This window comes from Mesoplodon bidens, assembly GCF_964165515.1.
Source record: "Mesoplodon bidens genome assembly, contig: HAP1_SCAFFOLD_298, whole genome shotgun sequence".
In the NCBI taxonomy this organism is placed as follows: domain Eukaryota; kingdom Metazoa; phylum Chordata; class Mammalia; order Artiodactyla; family Ziphiidae; genus Mesoplodon; species Mesoplodon bidens.
The window spans coordinates 542,404-562,474 of record NW_027671473.1 but is presented as its reverse complement, the minus strand read 5'-3'; the positions used below and the strand labels follow the sequence as shown (position 1 = coordinate 562,474).

At 48.8% G+C, this 20,071-nt stretch overlaps 1 long non-coding RNA gene across 1 annotated transcript; it reads left to right on the top strand.

Moving 5' to 3' along the window:
• Positions 1 to 340: 340 nt before the first annotated feature.
• On the top strand, positions 341 to 1,402 carry LOC308611319. The gene is made up of 2 exons (XR_014014842.1): positions 341 to 529; positions 946 to 1,402. It is a non-coding gene; the product is annotated as an uncharacterized lncRNA (long non-coding RNA).
• The last annotated feature ends 18,669 nt before the right edge of the window (positions 1,403 to 20,071 follow it).

Here is a 20,071-nt window from a genome sequence, read left to right as displayed (position 1 = left end):
CAGTCATAAAGAAAGCAGTTCACAGAGTCAGACTGGATTTAAAACCAACTCTCTTGGCATGGACATATATACACACACACGCTACCAAAGGTAAAATAGATAGCTAGTGGGAAGCAGCTGCATCGCACAGGGAGAGCAGGTCGTTGCTGTGTGTCTACCTAGAGGGGTGAGATAGGGAGGGTGGGAGGGAGACGCAAGAGGCAGGGGATATGGGGATATATGGATACGTATAGCTGATTCACTTTTTGATACAGCAGAAACTAACACACCATTGTAATGCAATTATACTCCAATAAAGATGTTAAAAAAATTAACTCTCTCAAATTATTCTTTAGTAACTTTCCAGTTCTTCCATTATTGTTCGGGTTATTCTTCTGGATGTAGAAAATCATAATGGAATGCCAAGAGACTTTTTTCTTTTTTTTTATTTCAGCCTCAAAATGGCCTTTCCAGCCCAGGGTCCAGCATGGCCACTGAGAAGTTATGGAAAACGGATGTGGCTGAGGCTTTAGATCTTAATGAAAAGCTGGTAGGTATACCCAGCATCAGTCCCCTCCTGTCCAAACCTGCGTGCCCTGCAGATAGTTTACACATCAACCTCACATACATGTTTAGTTGTTACAGTAGCTCCACGAGACCCATCTCCTATCCCAGCATGGGCTGGAAATTGCAGAGCCCAATTCCTTGGAAGACTGGGTAGTAAGAATGAATGTTTATATCTGTTGTCATCCCCCCCCGCACCAATTCTCAAAATGGCATAGTGTAAATGGATGCGGGGGAAAATGAAAGTCATACTAAAAGCCCCAAATGCACTCATTAGCAAAGCATGTGTTTCTTCTCTGCAACTGCAGAAAATGAATGAAACGGAATTAGACGTTTGCGTCCTCAAAGTGGCCACCAGCGGTCTTGGGCCAGGCCTCTTACCTGTGAAACACTTTCTCGTAGTACTTGGATATGAGCAAAACCCTCGGGACTATGATGAACATCAAAGGTATGTCAGGTCACGTGTCCATGAAACACCTCTCCCCAAAAGAGAGGGAGAGAGTCCACCAGCTTCGACAAAGAGACCTGTACCTGGTGTTTGATAAGATCACCCTACTCAAGAACCAGCTGCAGAGGAAAGAAGAGCTTTTGAGACGATACGAGAAGGACATTGAACAGCTCAAGTATGGCCCGTGTCCCCGGCAAAAGGCCCAGGCCTCCATTCTCCAGGCTAAACCTCGGTGCAGCTGCAGACCCGTAGGGACCAGGACAAGAGGACAGAGGCCTGGGTGTGGAAGGGGGAGGCGGGATGGTGACTCAGGGCCTGATGGACCCAAGTCTCTGGGCAAGAAAGCAGCAGTTAAAGTACCCTACTGTTAAGGAATAAGGTGCACCTTTTATAAATGTGTCTGATGTTTCACCATGTGTGTGCTTTTCATAATTCCATCCTATTTTCAGTGGTATCCGTTCCCCCACCCTCTCTGGGAAATTGGGAGGGGCTGGTAGCATAACCGTTGCCCCCTTCATGCTGCACGTCCACAGCCAATGGGCTATTTATTCTGCCCTCTAGTCCCCACATCTTCAGCCTTCCCCCCACTTGTAAGGAAACCGCGAAGCCAGGCATATATGGAAGTGTTCTGAGGATCTCCCAGGTCAGGAGCATTGTTGGTGAGTGAGAAAGCTGAGGAGAAAAGAGACTTTGTCTCTCCCGTGTGCTCAGGCAGAGCAAAGTGTCGGTTCAGATGTACCAGTCACAGGTGGCAAAGCTGAAGGACGACATCTCCAAAGAGGCCGAAGAAAAGGCGCTGCTGAAGGAGGCCCTGGCGCACATGGAAGAGCGGCTGCACCAGGAGAAGAGGGTCACCAGGGCGATCAGGCAGCAGAAGGTGAGAGGTCCCTGCTCGGAGCAGAGCCTCTGAGGCTGCCCCTCAGCTCCCTTTAGAAACAGCCAACTGAGGTCCCAGTGGGATCCAGGCAGCACAGAATGCCTTCGCTCATTGCAAAGGAAGGTGGCAGAATAGCTTTAGCGTTAGGCAGACTTAGGTTTAGACTCTTGTTCTGCCACTTACTGTGTGACTTCAGGCAGCTTTTTATTTTTTTAACATCTTTATTGGAGTATAATTGCTTTACAGTGTGGTGTTCGTTTCTGCTGTATAACAAAGTGAATCAGCTATATGCATACGTATATCCTCACATCCCTCCCTCTTGTGTCTCCCTCCCACCCTCCTTATCCCACCCTTCTAGATGGTCGCAAAGCATTGAGCTGATCTCCCTGTGCCATGCGGCTGCTTCCCACTAGCTATCTGTTTTACATTCGGTAGCGTATATATGTCCATGCCACTCTCTCACTTCGTCCCAGCTTACCCTTCCCCCTCCCCATGTCCTCAAGTCCATTCTCTACATCTGTGTCTTTATTCCTGGCATGCCCCTAGGTTCATCAGAACATTTTTTTTTTTAGATTCCATATATATGTGTCAGCTTAACCTCTCTTGAGACTCATAGTCTAGCTTGCCTCTATGTTTTTAAACTTTCTTTTTTTTTAAGTTAATTTTTATTTTATATTGGAGTATAGTTGATTTACAGTGTTGTGTTAGTTTCAGGTGTACAGCAAAGTGATTCAGTTATACATACACATATATCTATTCTTTTTCAGATTCTTTTCCCATATAAGTTATTACAGAATATTGAGTAGAGTTCCCTGTGCTATACAGTAGGTCCTTGTTGATTACATATTTTATATATAATAGTGTGTATATGTTAATCCCAAACTCCTAATTTATCCCTCCCCACCACATTTCCACTTTGGTAACCATAACTTTGTTTTCAAAGCCTGTGAGTCTGTTTCTGTTTTATAAATAAGCACATTTGTATCATGTTTTTTAGATTCCACATATAAGTGATATCATATGATACTTGTCTTTGTCTGACTTACTTCACATAGTATGATAGTCTCTAGGTCCATCCATGTTGCTGCAAATGGCATTACTTCATTCTTTTTTACGGCTGAGTAGTATTCCACTGTATATTTGTACCACATCTTCTTTATCCACTCCTCCATCGACATTTAGGCTGCTTCCATGTCCTGGCTGTTGTGAACAGTGCTTTCTGAGACTCATAGTCTAGCTCGTCTGTATTTTTTTAACTTTTGATAATTCGTGTATTTTATCTTGTTCTTTCTATCCAGATAACTCTTTTTTCTACCAGTTGTATTGAGACATAATTGACACACAGCACTGTACTGAGCTTAAGGGTGTCCAGCATCATGATCTGACTTCTCTGCCTCCTGCAATGATGACCACAATCAGTTGAGTGAACAGCCCGAGTGTTTTTAAAGGCAGCGATTCTGATTTTCATTGCTCTGCCAGGTGCCAGGGATACACCGAGGAAGAAGCTCTCTGAGAATAAAGATTTGGGTTTGCTCTTCTGAGTAGCCAGAATAGTACTCCAGTCTTTCTGACTTGGGGCTGTGTATTTGTACACGCATCCTTGCATGTATGTGTGTACATGTGAGTATGTGCTGTGGGTTGGCATGTGTGTGTATTTGTGTGTGTTTGTTGCCTGGATGAGCTCTAAGGAGGCCAAGGTCATAGAAGGGTGCCCTTCTCCTCAACCAGGAGGTGATGGTCAGATAGTTCCTTGCAGAAGCCTGCCCTCCATCCTGCGAACCTTCCAGGCAATAAGTTTCCAGACAGCAGGCTCTCTGGCTTAGAGCCCCAGAAATGAAAAGTGGCTGTCCTGCTCTGAGGGAGCCTGGATGCGGTGTTTCCAGTGCTCACTGCTGTGAATTAAACATCACAGGCCTTAGTCTCTGTGTGACATGGGGCTGCCTCAGGCAGAGGACAGTTTCCTTTCACACCAAGCAATGCCAGGGAGAGCTGGGCCAGTGACAGAGTTGTGACTTTCCCTTTGATGTGCCCTCTGGAGAGCTTACCCCTCCCCGAAGTGCCCACCCCCGCCCCCAGGGCTTGGCAGACTAGGTCCCAAAGCAGAGACACCAGACCACAGAATGGGACAGAGAAGGGCCCAAAAAAAAAGCCATTGTCATGTACTGAAAACCTGAGGATTTACATAATGAGGTTTCACATGCTTTATTCCTGGGCTGCCTCATTCACACACAACGCAAGGGACGTGCCAGCCTGTTTGGCGCTGGACATCCCTCAGCCGAGAAGGGTCTGAAATGGCCAAGTTGAACCTGTGTCAGGGTCCCCAGAAGAGCTACAGCTAGTAGCTTTCAAATTCGTGGAATTCACAACTGGGGGAAAGACTTACCAAGGGGCAGGCACCTGCTCCACACCACACATGCTTCATCTCTCCCATCAACCCGCAAGGGATTCTGGCAAGTGTCGGCCCCTTAGAGAGAGGGGAAAGCTGATTTGACAGAGGGTACCGTTCCCTGGCTACTAAGTGGCAGAAACAGGATTTCCTCCCCACCTGCTGCCCTCCCCCGCCCAGGTTCACTTTTCCACACCCCTTCCTTCTTTATCTCCCTTACCAGGGTGGCCCCCTTGGATACCTCGCACCATTGCTCCTGGGGGTTTCACTCCAGGACTCAGGTTTGCATTTCAGGCTTGTTGTTAATATGTTGTCAGAAATCCCTGTTTGTCAGGAAGAAAACAATAATACATTTTAAGTTTTGCTGGATCCTAAAGGGCACTTGTGTACATCTGTCTTGGTATCCGTTCCTTCCAGGGAGTATATCTTCGTTGTCTTTAAGCAGAAATTAACAGAAAGTAGAATTCCTCTTTTCTAAGTTTTACACTTAGTATTTTCACAAGGAGCCTTAGTTTTTTAGCCTCCTGTATAAAACTTTGAAACTCTTCACCCGTTCACAGAGGTTGCACGGTTGAAGCACTGAGATGAAATTACACATCTTATGCTTCAGAATTGCCCCCCCCCAAAAAAAAATGGAGTTTGTAGTTTTAATGTTTGACCATCTCTTCACCAAGCAGACCTTTCAAGAATCAAAAGTCCTATTTCCACATTAATATCTCTGGCTGTGAGAATGAGACTTGGTATAAGATGCTGGGCCTTCACAGCGAACTGGGCCTGTGGCTCTGTCCATGTGGCAGAGGGACGGGAACCGCGGCCCAGGCCGTGCTCACTCGAATCCACATCCCACATCCCTCGAGAAGCCGGCAGTGTCTCTCAGAGTTCAGAGGCCAGATTTGGAGTCAAACATATAGGGGTCAAGCCCAACCGCTGCCCCGAATGACCCTGAGTAAGTGGCTTGACCTCTGTATCCCAGGTTCCTCAACAAAAGCAACCAAAACTGTTAGCAAGGGGCCTACTGCGTGGGGCAGCGGGAGGGTTAAATGGCAAAATGCCTGCAGTGCCTGGCACATCACAAGCCCCGTTTCTAAGGGGGAAGAATAGGCAGCTCATGGATGGGTGGGGATTCCTCTAATTCTTTCAGGGAGCTTCCTGCCAGCCGACGCCTTCCCCGGTCCTCCCAAAGCCGCCAGCTCTTATGGGACGTGCTCTTCTCTTTGGTGAATACGACTAGGGCCACGGCCAAGAAAGGACCCAGATACCTTTTGTGAAAGGGCTAAGGCTGGGATTTTCAAGAGGAAATTTTTAAATGCACAGAAGTTGCCACTTGGGAAGCACGCAAGCCCTTTCTTAGGGCTTGAAGTGTAAGAAAGGCTGAAGGGCACCGGCTGCTTCTGGCAGGAGAAGCCGCTCAGCTCTCCTGCCAATCAAATTTCCAGCCAATCAAGTCCTGGCTAGCGGCGTGACCACTGCTTTGCCTTGTGGTCTCAGCCAGGAAAACCCCCTAACCTTCCCTCTGCTTAATTAGCTCAGATCCCTCTTCTTTAAGATGAGAATAAAAATGGCACCTAGCTCGTAGCCTTCCCAATGGGAGCTTGTATACAAAACCCTTAGCACATAGGACCACAAAGCATACATGCTCTCCTACCATCGTCATTATCCTCACTATTCTCTTTAACTCACTATCTGCCAAGATTTCCTTGGGCCCAGGTATTCTCAAGATTCTGGCTTCTTCCGTGCCACTTGTGTGTTTTGTTTGTTTGTTACTTTGTTTGTTTTTGCGGTACGCAGGCCTCTCACTGTTGTGGCCTCTCCCGTTGCGGAGCACAGGCTCCGGACGCGCAGACTTAGCGGCCATGGCTCACGGGCCCAGCCGCTCGGCGGCATGTGGGATCCTCCTGGACCGGGACACGAACCCGTGTCCCCTGCATCGGCAGGTGGACTCTCAACCACTGCGCCACCAGGGAAGCCCCACAATTGGTAGATGTTGTGTAGGAGGGGCGTGCGATTGGAGGGGCTTCGGGTGGTGCTCTTCCGCCCACAATGATGAAGTAGAACCATGTGGCCAGGCCTATGCAGCATACGGATAGAAGAAGGCTAAAGAAAAAGACCCTCCCGCACCCCCTTCATCACATCCCAGTGAGTTCAGTAAAGTTCAGGAAAAGCAGGTGCACAGGGGCCAGGCTCTGCCCTCAGTGCCCAGCTGCCCACTGATGGAACTTAATCCAGGAAGGAATTTTGCAGCAATGTTCAAACTGGGGTTCCCTGGAGCCTTTGGGTGCCATGGAAGGGTGTGACTCTCAAAGCACACACACTTTTCTCCCGCCAGAGAAGCTCTGCGTTATCTTATACCCCAAGTTCCTCATGGGATTTTGCTTGGATAAACGGTTCTGCAAAAAAAAAAGGCGGGGGTTGGGGTGGGAGAGAAGAAGGCTGTTGGTTTAAAACTAAGCCCTGCTCTATAATATCTGGGCATTTGGATAGTGATTGTCTCAACGGAGTTTGTGATAAATACCGAGTGGCCGCCGGCTCGAGGCCTTCTCCACGGAAAATGCGTGGAGGGCAATTGTCAGTTCAATACGGGCCCATCAGCCTTCACGGACAGTCCTCTGAGGGTAGAGTCAGCATCCTGCTGGGAGAAGGGAAGAGTCTCGTAAGCACCTATGCCCTGTCCCAAAAGACAGCCTTATTTCCTCCCTGAGTTGTGTGACTACCCGGTAGGGTTGCCAGATTGAGGGGAAAACAAACAAACCAAAAACACGATGCCCAGTTAAATTTTAATTTCAGATAAACAACAAAAGCTATTCAGTATAAATGTCCTAAATATTACACGGGGCATATTCACACTCACAAATTTGTTGGCTTCATTCTGGAATTCAGATTTAACTGGGCATCCTGTATTTTATCTGGCAACCCCTCCAACATTTACTGAGCACCAACTAGACACCAAGCAGGGAGGTTCTGAAGCGGGTGTCGCAAGATGGCAGCCCACAGATATATTCCATTTGGCTCATGGGAGTTTTTTTTAAGTTACATTTCAAAATAGGGCAGTTTCCTGGAATATTCTAGATTTCCAGCTTCTCTGGGAAACTTGGAAGATCTGGCGACCCTAGGCCCACAGACCCACAAGCCACCATCACAAGCCTCCATCTTCCAGGCCCCTTAGAAAGGCGCTGGGCTCGTGTGTTTGCTGCTGTCCACCACCACCCCAGCTCACTTCACCCACTTCTTTTACTTTCCTGGCCGCTGTAGGAATCAGGTTGGCGACCCCAGTGGATGCTCAGGGCTCTAGGAGAACGTCTCCTTCCTGACACCACTGCACATTCACCTGCGGAGTGTCAGTCTGCAAGGGAGACCCCAGTTCCCTCTCACTTTTGTGTCTCCAGTGCCTAGGGGGTGCTCTTTCTTTGATGAGCTGCCCCTGAGGTGCAGGGTCTTGAGCAGATAAGGGTCAGCAATAGTCATCAAACCCCAAGGGAGCGGCAAGCTCCAGGTTTTCAGTGATGCTGGCTTGCCAACAGGCCCGTGTAGTCCCTGCCAGGGAGGTTAGCCACTGGGGCTTTCAACATTTCCACTGGGTGGAAAGCCACTGGACATCTACAGCCTCTTCCACTGATCTAGGAGGCTCTGCTTCCAGCTAAAGCAGATCTGTCCTCCAAGAACAACACAGTATCCTTCGTAGCCTTCTTGGTTGACCACCTCCTTGTCTGCTGGAATCTGGAACAGAGATTCCCTAAAAGGTGCAGCAGGACAGTGTAGCGTTACCCCAAAGCCACACCCGCTTCTGCAGACCTCTATCCTCACCTCCTCACCTAGGAAGGCTCAACATTCCATCCAAATGGGTAGCATCTGAAAGTTGAGAAAAATCCATTTTTCTCTGATGCAAAAGGCAAAGAAGAACATAAGCTAAATTTTGTCAATATTCTTTCTGTGTTAAAGAGACGAATGTTTGGAGAGCTGATGAAGAACTCAAAGATGCAGAACTCACGTTTCCAGGTGAGCCAGAAGAGAGAAGAGAGAAAACCCTAGAACGTCAGCAGGAAGCCCAGTGGACAGTTATCCCACATCTATTATGTATTGAGCCTTTGGCATGTGCCGGGCACAGAGCCAAACACTCGACGTGCAGTATCTGTTTTAAGCTTCACAACAACCCTATGGGGTGGGTGTTGTTATTATACCCAATTTACAGATGAGGTGTCTGAGGCTCAGAGACTTTCTTTGTCCAGAGCCACACAGCTCAGTAGGAGAGCTGGGAATCAGTGCAGATCTGACACCCAGGTGAGTGCTAGCTTTTCCTCCTTTAGGTTATAAACCTCAAGGTAATATACCTGATACATTTCCAGTGACATTTCTCTTAAATTTCAAGGAAGCATCCTCTAGAATTCTCTTCAAAGTTGAGAATTAAGACTATGAAATCTTGAACATGTTGAAACATTGCCATTGACAAATCAGCCCTGGAACTGCAATTAAGCCAGTCCATGTTCCCACTTTGCAGACAGTAGAAGCGAGCTCTCAGGAAGCTAGAAAGCCAAACACATTTTGGTTGAATATGAGAGAGGAGACATTCAAGTTTGATAAAAGGCCACAGTCATGCTGAGGCAACCAAATTATCATGGGAAGAAACGAAGATATTCTAGGTGAGGGATATATTTGGAAAATAGAAGCTTCTCAACCAGCATCCTTGTGCTAAGACCAGAAGGTGGTTACTCCCCAGAGCAGGATGTTAAGAGGATAGAGAGCATCCTGAGGGCCCCACTTGATCTGAGACGTTTGCCACCCTGCAAAGTGGAAACGACTGGAAGTTTGTTACTTATTCACTCACATATATGACTGAGCTGGGAGGAGGCAGAAACTGCCCTACATCTAGGTTTTGTCTGAGGACCAGCGGGGATGTGAAATGGCAGAGGAGATATTGGGATGGGTCCCGGATGTTGTGGGAACATTGTGCTTCTCTGAGATGTGAGACACCCTGGAACTTCACGCTGCCTCTGGCTTTAACAGAAGCGGGGCAGATGGTGCTTCGGCTAAGAGCAAAGAGCCAGCTTCCCATTCTCCCTGCCCTCCAGCCTGAGCTTAGAAGTTTGGTGTCTAGGATCTCCTCAGTACAGAAAGGTTTCCTCCAGGTTCCTTGCCAAGGGTAACTTGGGCAACTCCTTCCCCAAGAGTGGGCCTTGGGCTTCCCTGGTGGCGCAGTGGTTGAGAGTCCGCCTGCCGATGCACGGGACACGGGTTCATGCCCCGGTCTGGGAAGATCCCACATGCCACGGAGCGGCTGGGCCTGTGAGCCATGGCCGCTGAGCCTGTGTGTCCGGAGCCGGTGCTCTGCAACGGGAGAGGCCACAACACTGAGAGGCCTGTGTACCGCAAAAAATAAAAAAACGTGGGGAGGGGGCTTTTTTAAGGATATCGGGGTGAGTGTCTCATAAAAACCTTGAGCTGAAAGAGAGCCTGGCCTCGAAATAGAACTGGTAAGCCATCAGATCTCAGGCATCATCTCTTTTACACACACACAAGCATGCGCACATGCACACACAGGCCGTATCTCCTCTCTGTGTCTCTGTGTGGCTCCCCTGATCTCTGCTCTCTCCAGTCATGTGACAGGAAGGAATGACCTCATGGTCCCCCAGTTCAAAGGACCAGCCCAGGAAGCAAGTAGCATCTTAGAGCCCATAACCCCAAATCCTGGGAGTGACCATCTTAAAAGCCCAGCCCGTGCCATGTGCCCGATCAGCTATGACCAGGGACAGAGTCACACACATGGCTGCCTGGATCCAGGAGTAGTGCTCAGAAAAGGGTTAGACAGACCCCCTAGAGTATGCTGCATTTTACCCTCCTAAGACATCAGAGACATAAGGCATTCAGTTCAGTAACAGCTTTTCGAGAGAAAGTCCATCCCAATGAAATTGCCTATCATCAGAAACTCCTGGTTCAAAAAAAGATGCAAATGTCAGAAGAAAACGTTATCTGTGTATCTGGAAGAGTGTACACCAAAATGTGAATAAGGTTACCTGTGGGTAGTGTGATAATGGTGGATCATTTTACCTTCGTTTTGCTCACGTCTATGTGTGTATATAAATACTTTTTACAACAAAGATTTTATTTTCAGTAAAAAAAAATGCCATTTGAGAAATATTTGGGGATCTCCCTACAATTATAGAGTTTGGGCATTTGTTGCTCTTGCTTGTTGTAGGTTGGAGCCAGAAAAGGCACCCCAAAGATGGACCAAGGAAGGGAGATGCTGAAGAGAGAAATGTCCAGCAAATCCAGCCAGAGCCTTCTGTTTTCTAAACCTGGTGGAAGGAACTAGAAACGTCGTCCCACTGGGCCTCGCGTGATCCTCCGTGAGTCAGTGTAACTCTTCTGCGTCAAACTACTAAGATGCTTTTTTAGGACATTAAAGGTTGCTACCCTAGTGTGTTGCTTCCTAGACTGGTATTTTGCACAATACTGTATTTTGGAGTGTGTGAGGAGAGGGGTTCTTTTCACAGATATTATGAATGTAAACATACTCAGGCATATGAAGAATAAGTTTGAAATTCAGACTCCTAGGCCTGGTCGATGCAATTATGCGTTTGGGTAGTGACAAACCCAAACGTCACACCTCCAAGGAGCTCTGAGAAGCCCGCAGTTGAGAAAACCCAGGGCGTGTACTGGGGCCACAGGACAGAATGGTAACCTCAGGGCTGTTGGGGCCATGGTATAGTGCATTTATATCTGAATTGATTATAATAAATGTGAACAGCAACCAGTTTTATCGCTTCCATAACAGTGAGTCATGTTTATATGGCGCTCTGCGGTGTTCAAAACACTTCTTATCTAATCCTCTCTCAAGCCCTGGGAGGTAAAGAGCATTATATTCCCCATTTTACAAATGAGGAAGCTGAGGCCCAGAGAGGTTAAATGGCCCGTCTAAAGTCACACAGCTAGTAAATTCAAGAATTGGGTCTGGAACCCAGGTTTCTAACTCCATCTCACGCTGCCCATTCTGCCGCACCAAGACAGCCCAGTAGGTCAAGTCCCAGGCCATCAGGACAGACCAAGTACCCAGTCATCAAAGAACACACACTGCCCAGGTGGACACACCCCTTTCCCGTGGTGTTTGAAGAGACCCTCATTTTTGCCTTCTCTCCAGCCATCTGTTCTCTCCCTGCCTTTCTTGTACAGCCAGAGACCACCAAATAAAACAGGAGGAAGAGCCAGAAGCCATGAATATCATTTATTTTTTATTTTTAAAAAGCCACAATAAAAGTATTTTGATATTTTAAAACCAAATGCATTCTTTATACTGATTAAAACTAGAAGGAAATGGGAAAAATGATTTGCATCATCTTCCACTAAAGGTGCTTCTTACACAGTGAGAAGGGTGAGCATCACCTGACCTTAAAAATAATCTTGAAAATCCCAGCAGTTTTCCATAAAGAACATATTACTTATACTGTACCATATCCCCCAAATCCAAAACAGCAATCTCCAGCACCAGAAAAGATCACTTGGTCAGGCAGTAGTTAAGTAGCTGGCTCATGTTTGGAAGCCAAATTGTGTGGGAAAAAAACTACTTTGGTTGAATACAAATATTTGAATTTGCATAAGTTAAATGTAATGCCTATGTGACTCCACTGTATTTGAGGTCTTTCAAAGGACGTGTTAATCTTTACCGTATCAACATTGCAACCCACAATGGCAATGTCCTTTCTTCACTCCTTGAACTAGATGGTTCTTTAGGTGTCTCCTCAGCCACACACCCCTTTCTCTGAGTATGCACATTCCCCAACCAGGTTTACCCTACCTACTGCTGCTCTCTTGGCCACACCTGACTGGCTGATCAGTAGATATTCTACCCAAGCCAGACCAATCAGGTTTCTCTTCTAACCCAAGCTGGGCCAATCAGCACCTGTGCCCTTGATATTTGGAAGTGGGACACGGAGTTACCACACAGGTCATTAAGGGTCCGGAGCTGAAAGTCTTGATGCAGTTCCCAGCTGGGGTGGCCATTTCTCCCACTGTGTTTGGAGAAACAAAGCCAGTCTTAGAAAGAGATGGCCAGGATAGATAAGCAACAGGTAGAGACAAGAAACCAAGACCCAGGGAATTCCCTGGCCGTCCACCCTGCCCTTTCACTGCCAAGGGCCCGGACTCAATCCCTGGTCAGTTAGCTAGGATCGCATAAGCCACACCGTGTGGCAAAAAAAAAAAGAAGAAGAAGAAACCAAGACGACCCCCAGAGAGACAGTGCAGCAGACACTACAAGCCCCTTAGTCATTGCCTCCCTCTACTGTATAAGCAGCACGCGAAATGCCCTCATTTCCCAGCCTCCCTTGCAGCTAGACCTGGCTGTGTTGTTCAGTTCTGGCCAGTGACATGCAGGTGAAGGCCCTGGGCAGGGCTTCCCTTCTGGAATTAAAGGCAAGGCTTTGCTAGGAGAAAGTTTTTCTCTTTGTCCCTTTGCACTGTCTCCTTTTCCTCTCCTGGAGCTCAGTCTTGGAGCTGGAGCAGCCATGTTGGGGATCATCAGGTAACAAGCAAGAGACCAAAGCCCACCTCAAAGGACAATGGAGTGGAAAGACATGAAAAGCCTGGGTGGGAGCCTAGTGGCATCACTGTGCTCTGCACTGTACCTCAACTGCCTACCTCTGTACATCCTGTTGTATAAATAAATCAATCCTCTCAGTTTCAGCCACTGTAGTCAGATGTACCTGTTTGTGCTGTGGAGCCAACGACTCAAAAGTTAGTGACTTAAAATGGCAACTATTAGTTCTCATGATTCCAGGCGTCAAGCTGGCCCCTTGTACTGGTCTGGTTGGTTTGGCTGGGGCTAGTTTAGGGTGGCTTCGTGTACATGCCTGCCTGGTCATTGCCAGGCAAGCTGGGTTAGGACAGTGGTTCTCAACCGGGGGCGATGTTGCCACCCAGGGGGCATTTGGCAATGTCTGGACACACTTTGGTTGTTAAACTGGGGTGGGGGTGATCCTATCCTCTAGGGGTAGAGGCCAGGGATGCTGCTAAACATCCTGCAGTGCACAGAACAGCTGCCCACAACCCAGACTTATTTGATCCAATATGTCAATAGTACCAAGAATGAGAAACCCTGGTCTAGAAAGGCCTCAGCTGGGACGTCTGATTCTGCCTGGTGTGGTCCCTCATCACCCAGCAAGCCAGACCAGGCCACGTGTGGTGGGTACAGGTTTCCAAGAGCAACAGGAGAGAGAAAGCCCCAAAGCACACTTTTCAAGTCTCCCCCTGCCATGTGTTTGCCAACATCTCATCAGACAAAGCAAGCCACATGGCTAGAGTTCATTTGGGAGGGGCTCCAAATTTTTACCATCTACCCACATCCAGGTTTCTGTTATTTAAAGCTGAAGGCAGCACGCGCCCAGAGCGTTAACGGGCGGGGGCGGGGGTGTGGAGTTGGGAGGTCAACTGGGCCTCCTGGTAGCCTCCCTGAGTTCAACCAATCCAGTGAGGAGAAGCCGTGGGCGGGGCGAGCTCCGCTGCCAGAGCGGCGTGAAAAATTTCCCAAGGCAGAGCGAAAACCTTTCCTGAGCCACTGAGCATGCCCGCTGGTGAAAGGTCCAGCCCAACTTTCACCACATCCCAGACTCCAGAGAGACTTTTCTGAAACCCAGAGAATTGACCATGAACTCAAACAGCTTAAAAGTCTTCCATGGCTCCCCCATGCCTCCTCAGGAAAAAAAGATCACACTTCAGTGGGTTTTTTATGCTTCATCCTCAACCAATTTCTTCAGCCACGTCTCCCACTACTTTTGCAAGAACTCTTTTGCTCCACGGATGTTGAAAACTTGCAGCTTCTCATACATACCATGTTCTCTGTGCACACAGGTTCACCTACCTGCGATTCTCTGCCCAGGCCCTCTCTACCAGGATAATTGCATCTGGGCTTTCTAGGTCTATGAAGACAGTCATGCTTCATCCCTCTGGCATAGTTCTTGTTTTTTTTTTTTTTTTTTGCATCGTTGTTGGAGTGTAGTTGCTTTACAATGGTGTGTCGGTTTCTGCTTTGTGGCAGGGTGAATCAGTTATGCATGTGCATGTGTTCCCATGTCTCTTCCCTCTTGCGTCTCCCTCCCTCCCGCCCTCCCTGTCCCACCCCTCTAGGTGGTCGCGGGGCGCCGAGCTGATCTCCCTGTGCTGTGCGGCTGCTTCCCACTAGCTATCTATTTTATGTTTGCTGGTTTATATGTGTCCATGGCATAGCTCTTCGTATTCTGTGTTGTGAATATACTCTATGTGCTCACATGTCTTATCTTCACTAGAATGTGAGCTACTTGAGGGCAGGGGTCTTTGCATATTTTACACCTGTATGGAACTCTAAGACCTAGCAGGGTGCCTGGCACAGGATAGATACTCAATAATTGCTTATTGAATAAATGAATGGATTATGAGCTCCATGAAGGAAAAAAAAAAAGAGCTGAAGGCATTCCAACTGATGCAGAAAGTTGCCCTGATTCCTGATGACTTTCTGGTTCCTGGTTTCTTTCCTTGGAAAGGCCCATTCCAATGCCTGCCCTTGGGTTCCACTAGGACTTTTTGTATCACTCAAGATTCTCTGGTTGCAACCAACAGAAATCTCCTGTGGCTAACTTAAACAGAAAAGGAGTTTACTGAAAGGAAATGCGGAAGGTTAGAGAATCAAAGGGCAAGCAAAGCTGAGGAGTCTGAACAGGCAGGAGCCATCTTTTCTTCCCCATAGATGTCCCCTTTTTTGCTTCAGCCGGTTTGAGTTTCTGTTATTTGCAACCAAAATGGCATTTACTAAGACGCTCTGCACAGCCCCAACTGGTAGCTCTGAGAAGCTACCAGCGACCTTTCTTTCCCCTGACGTTGTACCAAGGGACAGCAAGGTACCTGCAGTCCCCCCACCAGAACTCCCAATCTTCTGATCCCCCAAGAAGCTAAGCCAAACAACTTCCTTCCACCCTTGCCAGTGGGGGCCCATTTGGATTCGTGACTTTGCAGATAAGGTGCCCTTCTCCAGCAACTTGGCAGAGCCAGCAGTGCCTGCTGTTGTGGAAACTGGGGTCATGAACTGTCTATGGAAGAAAACAGCTTCCCCTGGATCCGTGTTGCAAAGTGTGTTCCTGGTAAGTGGAGTGGTTTCCAATTTTTTAGCGTCTTAGGAATGAAAGCAATACACTAACGATGAGAGGAAACCCAAAATCTGCTAATGCATTTATTTTTTATTATTATTATTATTTTTAAAGTTATGGCTGCATTGGGTCTTTGTTGCTGCTCCCGGGCTTTCTCTAGTTGTGGCGAGCAGGGGCTACTCTTTGTTGCGTTGCGCGGGCTTCTCATTCCATGGCCTTCTCTTGTTGCGGAGCACAGGCTCTAGGCATGGAGGCTTCAGTAGTTGTGGCTCGCAGGCTCAAGGACGCAGGCTCAGTAGTTGTGGCGCACGGGCTTAGTTGCTCCGCGGCATGTGGGATCCTCCTGGACCAGGGTTCGAGCCATTGTCCCCTGCATTGGCAGGCGGATTCTTAACCACTGCACCACCAGGGAAGCCCCTCATTTACTCTTAATGCTTCCCCCTGTTGAGGACAAACAGGAGAAAAAAGAATGGGCAGGGCTTCCTTGGTGGCGCAGTGGTTGAGATTCCGCCTGCCAGTGCAGGGGACACGGGTTCATGCTCCGGTCCGGGAGGATCCCACATGCCACCGAGCGGCTGGGCCCGCGAGCCATGGCTGCTGAGCCTGTGCGTCCAGAGCCTGTGCTCCACAGCTGTAGAGGCCGCAACAGTGAGAGACCCACGTACCGAAAAGAAAAGAAAAAAAAAAAGGGCAATAGCAAGGTTCCAAATGAGCTGAGAAATGACCTTCTAAAAGGGCTCTCAATCTGGCCTCTGGTAGATGTCTGTCGGGGTTTCAGCCCAGCCTAGACCCTCCTCAGGAGAGAAGACGTTTAGGGCTTACAGTGGGCTGACTGGTGGCCCCAAAGATCTCAGGCTCTAATCCCTGGGACCTGAGAATGTTACCTTACAAGGTAAAGTTTTGCGGATATAAGGATTTTGAGCTGAGACTATCCTCGCCCTAAGTGCCATCTGTAAGTGTACTTATAAGTGAGAGACAGGAGGAGATTATATACAAAGAAGAGGCGGAGGCAGTGACCACAGAGGCAGGACTAGAGTGCTGCACCTACAAGTCAAGGGATGCCAGCAGCTTCTGTGGTTAGAGTCTTTTGAACTCCTTGGCTTTTCAGCTCCTGGGCTGTAAGATTTGAATCCGCAAATGCCCCAAGGAGAAAAGCTGCACCAAATGTCAAGCTTGCGTCTGTGTTTCCCTTCTCTCCAGAACTTGGCCCACATGTCTTGGTGTCTCTCTAACATTCAGATGCCAGCGAACAGATGTTTTCTTACTTTATCCAGGTTTTCTAAAATTTCTTTAGACTTCACCTGATCTTATGTTATTATTGAACTACCATCTCAATTACCCCTAGGAAGAAAATTTACAATTTTTAGAGAAAATGGAACCCTGGTACAGTGTTGGTAGGAATGTAAACTGGCACAGCCACTGTGGAAAACAGTATGGAGGGTTCTCAGAAAACTAAAAATAGAACTACCATATGACCTCGAAACTCAACTCCTGGGTATAAATCCGAAAAAAACAAAAACACGTGTTTTCAAAAACATGTATTTGAAAAGATACATGCACCCCAATGTTCAGAGCGTCATTATTTACAATTACCAAGATATGGAAGCAACCTAAGTGTCATCAAGAGATGAATGGATAGGGGCTTCCCTGGTGGCGCAGTGGTTGAGAGTCCGCCTGCCGATGCAGGGGACACAGGTTCGTGCCCCAGTCCAGGAAGATCCCACGTGCCAGGGAGCGGCTCTGCCCGTGAGCCATGGCCGCTGAGCCTGCGGGTCCGGAGCCTGTGCTCCGCAATGGGAGAGGCCACAACTGTGAGAGCCCCGCGTACCGCAAAAAAAAAAACACAAAAAACCCCCGAAACAAAACAAAAAAAACACCCCGTGGGTAGTCAGAGCAGAGGGCCGTCACAGCTCATCCCCCTGTGTCGTGTGCCAGGCATGATCTGAGCACTTGTACACGTGTTAACTTATTAAAATACTTCTAACAATCCTATCAGGTTGGGACTACCATCACCCCGCGTACAGACGGAACAAAAGGAAACAGAATATGGTGTCCTCCTTGTGTTCACAAAGCCCGTTAACTGGCAGAGACAGGACTTGAAGGCCACAGTCCGGCTCCCGAGTCCATGCCATGCTTTACAGCCTCCAACTTCGTTCATTCCTAGAGCCACCTGGGAAGGAGGAACCAGGCAACTAAAGACTGGGTTTGAATCAGACTCCACGTCTGACCAGCCACATGATCCCGAGCAGGGGGCCTCGCCTCTCTGAGTCTCAACCTGGCTCCCTTGCAAAATGGGCACATTAATGGGAACGTCAGCCTCCAGCAACGCTGTGACGAGTATCAGTGTAGCATGTGTGAACGGGCTCTGTAAACTCTGGAGTGTTCTGTGAGGTAAAAACTACCCTCTATTCTCATTAGAGGGAATTCATTTCATAACCTGCTCCTGGCTCTTGAACTTTGCTGTGCATCCAGTCAGTGCTGGATGATCTGGAACCAACAGCTGGTCTATTTATGGCTGAAAACCCACAGGTCATAGGAAGACAGCAGCACCGGAGCCCCTGGGTGGCCACAAAGATAAGGTCCATGTCTCGAGGACCAATGACATGGTGGTCACTGAAGGAACAGGCCCCCTCCTGCCCCTTCCACAAGTGACAACTGAAAACCTTGGTTTCCCCAACACCCCGATCCAAGATCAACCCGACTCTTTGCCCAACGTTGGAGAAGTACCGGCGTGTCCTGCAGGCCTGGCTGGCCCCCTCTGACTGTGTGTTGCCTCCTTCCACAGATCAGTGCCCTACAGCAAGGCTACAACTAGGTGCTGGGCCAGACGCTGTCTGAGAGAAACTTACAAATCACCTCCCGGAAGCACGAGGCCGAGAACTTAAGGAGGGAGACCGCCATCACGTCAGGTGAGGCCCTTCTGCATTCAGGCCCCAGAGCTTCTGCCCTCCCCCTGCAGACATCACCAGTCAACCAGCACACCTGTGCCCGTGACCTGGGTGCAGCCTCAGGGATCACCTGTGTCGGTGCATTAGAGTTCTCCCTCAGTGGAGGTTTCTTGCTGCCCAGTTCCGAGGGCAGGGCCAGGTAAATATTTGAGAGAATGGTATCTCTTGGCTACAAGGTCTCCTGAGCACTGGCCCCACCAGGGAGAACACAGGTCGCCTTGTGGCTTGGGTGGTTCCACAAAGCAGCCTGAGTGCAAACTAGAGCGTGGACAAAATGGGGTCACTCCTTTAAGGCACCCATTGTCTCACCCATTTCAGCCGAGTGCACTTGGGCCCAAGGGAAACCATTTTCTAATTTGATCAGAGGTGGTTCCCTGATAAAGGGCTTGGGTTGGGAGAGGGGCAGCCAACGCACAGCTGTGGCTGAGCTTTTATTCCCTGGATTCCTTCATTGCTTCAACATGTTTCTTGAGCTCCTACTAGGTGTCAGGCCCCGTTCCAGGCTCCGGGGAGGGAGAGCCAAGCAAGACAGTCAGATTCCTGTACTCACAGATTCGGGAGGGGGTGACAGACAATAAAAGTAAACGGATGAATAAACAAGCCCACTTCAGAGAGCAGTGGTGCTGTGGAGAAAATAAACTGTGTGTCGTGGTGGCCAGCGCTTCAAGGGGGGAGGCCAAGGGGGACCAGCTTAGTGGGTTTGCAACCATGGAACTCAGGTGGGACTTGAACCCATGGGCTGGGACTCGAACCCAGTCAGACCCCACTATCTTTTAATCGAGATCACGCATCTGGTCTCGGGACTTAATAAAGCTCAGGTTCTTTATGTCTCATCGCAGAAAGAATCCAGTGAGAGACAAAGTAAGAAGTGGATTTCTTTAGAGAGAAACACACTCCACAGACAGAGTGTGGGCCATTTCAGAAGGCTAGAGGCCCCCAAGTATGGGGCAGTTAGTTTTTATGGGCTGGGTAATTTTATAGGCTAATTAGTGGGAGGATTGGGACAACTCTAATATTTTGGGGAAGGGGCGGGGATTTCCAGGAATTGGACCAACACCCACTTTTTATTTTTTATTATTATTTTTTTTCTGTACGCGGGCCTCTCACTGTTGTGGCCTCTCCCGTTGCGGAGCACAGTCTCCGGACGCGCAGTTTCAGCGGCCATGGCTCACGGGCCCAGCCGCTCCGCGGCATGTGGGATCTTCCCGGACCGAGGCACGAACCCGTGTCCCCTGCATCGGCAGGCGGACTCTCAACCACCGTGCCACCAGGGAAGCCCCACCACCCACTTTTTGACCTTCATGGTCAGCCTTGGAACTGTCCTGGTGCTGGTGGGTGTGTCATTTCGCTCATGTATTACAATGAGCCTGTAATGAAGCTCCAGTTCCCCTGGAAGTCGAATCTTATGCCCCCTTGGACCTAGCCGATTCTAACCAGTTCATGTTGTATCCTCCACGGCTATGTCCTTCTTTTAGAGCGGACCTGTTTCAGGTGGGCAAGGACAAGCCAAGGGCAAGAGAGGCTGCATGGAGTGAACAGGGGATTGTGGGGCTGGGCAGGGTCGGGGGGTCTGCGTTTTTATTCCAAGGGTGTTGGGAATCCAGTGGAGGTTTTTAAGCAGGAACTGACATGCCTAGAGACCTGAAGAGGATGGGACCACTCACAGACGAGGGGAGGGAGAGAAGCAGGTGACAGGGAGGAGGCAGTGAGCCTCGGAGGGGACCATTACTCTGAAAGCAGCCAGCGCGTAGCAGGAAACATGCCCAC